The following is a 3993-nucleotide window of genomic DNA, read 5'->3' on the forward strand; positions in this document are numbered from 1 at the left end:
GATCTAATATAATCCTTAACTACTTTAGTTAGATTGGCTCAATTTTCCCGTGGAGTTTCTTTTCCACAGTGGAATGTATATTCGTTGAGAATTTTGGAATATTTCTTTAACTGTTTGCCACTGTTTAGCTACTGTTCTATATTTTAATTTAATCCTAATCTACCTGAGACAACTCACCCCCATACCTACGGAATTGGCTTTATTTACGTTTAAGGCTCTAGATTCAAAATTAAGTATTTCACTCTTAAACTCAATGTGAAATTCTATCATATTATGATCACTCATCCCCAGAGGCTCATTTACTATGGCATCACTATTTAACCCTATCTCATTACACAATAAAAGATCTAAAATTATCTCGTCCCGGGTTGGTTCCTGGATGTATTCTAGGAAACTGTGTCGAATGCTTTCCACGAACTTGACATCCAGACTAACTTTGCCAATTTGATTTGCCCAGTTTATATGAAGATTAAAATCTGACATGATTATTGCTATTCTTTGTCTGATTGTCTCACTCTCGCTCTGTCTCCGTTACTCAGTCTCTCTCTTTTTTTAATCCATTTCTTTCCTTCTCTCTTTCTACCTCTCTCTGTCTTGAGAAATAATCAATTAAAAACATTTGCGTGAACCTAACTCCTGAATCGTGCTAACTCCTTCCTTACTCCTGCTCCGCACCGCCCCCCTGTGAGGGGTTTGGGAGATTCCCCGACAGGTTATAGAAATGGGAACTGTTTTGTTCTTGTGCTCCATCAGTACGGGAATTAATAAATTTAATCAGGGTCATTGCCAACTAAGTTTAAATATACAAATATACAAACCTTCTGCATCAACAGGTTGTCGTACATCTGCAGAAAAGCAAAGAAGTGTCATTAAATATGAAAATCCCAATAAAATTGTATCAGTCATTGAGTATATTCAATACAGAGTTCGCTAGATTTTTGGACTGGTGGGAAGTCAAAGGATATGGGGATATGGCAGGAAAATGGAATTGTAGTGGAAGACAAGTCTTGATTTATTGAATGGCGGAGCAGGGTCGAGGGGCCGAATGGCCGACTCCTGCTCCTAATCCTTATGTTCTGATGATGTATAAAGGAGCTGTGTGCCTGCAGCTCCCAGTATTGGGCGCTCTGCAATCTCGACCAACTCCTGTGTCACAGAGTGACCTGAGAGTGCGCCGAGAGCCTTGTACAAAACAACAAAGGCATTTTGGGGGCAGAAAGCAGAGAAAGATCCCATTGGCTTCCCCCCCCCCTCGCCTGGTGTGAATGTCCCGAGTTTGATCCACAGTCTGCGCTGGCTGATTGTCGCGGGGTTGGTGATAGGATCCCGAAAATAACCTTCGGGATTAAGGAAAGGGGGAAATCAGCCAACGTTCCTGCTCCTTGTCACTGTCCAGTGACCTGTGTCAGCAGGGTGTGTGGGTGTTGGGTGGGATCAGGAGCGGGCTGGGACGTGGAACCGCTGACACTCACTATCTATCTCACCCACGGGGAGGGGCTCCTGGGCGAGGGGGCTACAACACCCCGGACCCTGGGGAACCAGCTTCCAGTGTCAGGCAGGACCTTGGGGAGAGGAGGGTAACATGCTGGAAGGTGAAGAGGAAAGTAGATATACTGACCATCGCCACGACTCTCATCAGAGCGGCTTGAAACACCTGCAATAAATAGAGAGACAGTGTTTAAAGAAATGTGTCCGGAAAGGTTCAGCACCATCTACATACCTGTAGAAGGTCTTACAATCTGTTTTTATTTTTCTTGCTAGTTTACTCTCATATTCTATTTTCTCCCTTTTTAGCAATTTTTTGGTCATCCTTTGTTGGTTTCTAAAGCTCTCCCAATCCACAGGCTTACTACTGTTCTTCACAACATTATAAGCCTTTTGTTTTAATCTAATACTATCTTTAACTTCTTTAGTTAGATTGGCTCACTTTCCCCGTGGAGTTTGTTTTCCACAGTGGAATGTATATTCGTTTAATAATGAGATTACTATTTAATGCTGTGTCATTCCAGAATAAAATATCTAAAATGATCTGTTCCCGGGTTGGTTCCTTGATGTATTCTTGGAAACTGCCCCGAATATATTCTATGAACTCGTCCTCCAGACGACCTTTGCCAATTTGATTTTCCCAGTTTATATGAAGATTAAAGTCCCCGATGATTATTTCTACCCTTTGTCTGATTGTCTCTCTCACTCTCGCTCTGTCTCCCTCTTACTCAGTCTCTCTCTTTCTCCATCTGTTTTCTTCTCTCTTTCTACCTCTCTTTGTCTACATTATTAATGAATTAAAAAAATTTGCGTGAACCTAACTCCTGAATCGTGCTAACTCCTTCCTTACTCCTGCTCCGCCCCGCCCCCCTGTGAGGGGTTTGGGAGATTCCCCGACAGGTTATAGAAATGGGAACTGTTTTGTTCTTGTGCTCCATCAGTACGGGAATTAATAAATTTAATCAGGGTCATTGCCAATCAAGTTTAAATATACAAATATACAAACCTTCTGCATCAACAGGAACTCGTACATCTGCAGAAAACCAAAAAAGTGTCACTAAATATGAAAATATAATCCCAATAAAATTGAATCAAATCCGTCCATCTCCTGTTCTTTTGTGGAGCTTGTTATTCTGTCAACTTGTCATGGCCCCTGATTGACGACGGGGAATAGAAAGTGACTGAGAGATTGAGGAGATTGGGCCGATACTCTCTGGAGTTTAGAAGAATGAGAGGTGATCTCATTGAAACGTACAAGATTCTGAGGGGGCTTGACAGGGTAGATGCAGGGAGGGTGTTTCCCCCCGGGGCTGGGGAGTCTAGAACCAGGGGTCACAGTCTCAGGATAAGGGGTCGGCCATTTAGGACTGAGGTGAGGAGGAATTTCTTCACTCAGAGGGTGGTGAATCTTTGGAATTCTCTGCCCCAGAGGGCTGTGAAGCCTCAGTCTTTGAGTATATTCAAGGCAGATATCGATAGATTTGTGGATATTAAGGAAATTAAGGGATATGGGGACAGTGCAGGAAAGTGGAGTTGAGGTCGAAGATCAGCCGTGATCTCATTAAATGGCGGAGCAGGCTCGAGGGGCCGAATGGCCGACTCCTGCTCCTATTTCTTATGTTCTTATGTAGATCAGGTGAAATGAATCCGTGTCCTTTCAACAAAGGTTTTAAATAAGGCAGGAGGAGACCGGCCTATATTCCATCGAGTGTAGAAGAATGAGAGGTGATCTCATTGAAACATACAACATTCTTACAGGGTAGATGCAGGGAGGGTGTTTCCCCCCGGGCTGGGGAGTCTAGAACCAGGGGTCACAGTCTCAGGATAAGGGGTCGGCCATTTAGGACTGAGGTGAGGAGGAATTTCTTCACTCAGAGGGTGGTGAATCTTTGGAATTCTCTGCCCCAGAGGGCTGTGAAGCCTCAGTCTTTGAGTATATTCAAGGCAGATATCGATAGATTTGTGGATATTAAGGAAATTAAGGGATATGGGGACAGTGCAGGAAAGTGGAGTTGAGGTCGAAGATCAGCCGTGATCTTATTGAATGGCGGAGTAGGGTCGAGGGGCCGAATGGCCGACTCCTGCTCCTAATCCTTATGTTCTGATGATGTATAAAGGAGCTGTGTGCCTGCAGCTCCCGGTATTGGGCGCTCATCAATCTCGACCATCTCCTGTGTCACAGAGTGACCTGAGAGTGCGCTGAGAGCCTTGTACAAAACAACAAAGGCATTTTGGGGGCAGAATGCAGAGAAAGATCCCATTGGCTTCCCCCCCCCCCCTCGCCTGGTGTGAATGTCCCGAGTTTGATCCACAGTCTGCGCTGGCTGATTGTAGTGGGGTTGGTGATAGGATTCTGAAAATAACCTCACCCCTCGGGATTAAGGAAAGGGGGAAATTAGCCAGCGTTCCTGCTCCTTGTCACTGTCCAGTGACCCGTGTCAGCAGGATGTGTGGGTGTTGGGTGGGATCAGGAGCGGGCTGGGACGTGGAACCGCTGACACTCACTAT

General features: G+C 44.9%; 1 long non-coding RNA gene across 1 annotated transcript; it reads right to left on the reverse strand.

Moving 5' to 3' along the window:
- Positions 1–817: 817 nt before the first annotated feature.
- Positions 818–2519, reverse strand: LOC139230559 (uncharacterized). Its single transcript, XR_011587954.1, has 3 exons — positions 2492–2519; positions 1619–1654; positions 818–845 (listed from the first exon to the last, which is right to left on the reverse strand). It is a non-coding gene; the product is annotated as an uncharacterized lncRNA (long non-coding RNA).
- Positions 2520–3993: the final 1474 nt, after the last annotated feature.

Source organism: Pristiophorus japonicus, chromosome 19 (assembly GCF_044704955.1).
Source record: "Pristiophorus japonicus isolate sPriJap1 chromosome 19, sPriJap1.hap1, whole genome shotgun sequence".
Lineage (NCBI taxonomy): Eukaryota > Metazoa > Chordata > Chondrichthyes > Pristiophoridae > Pristiophorus > Pristiophorus japonicus.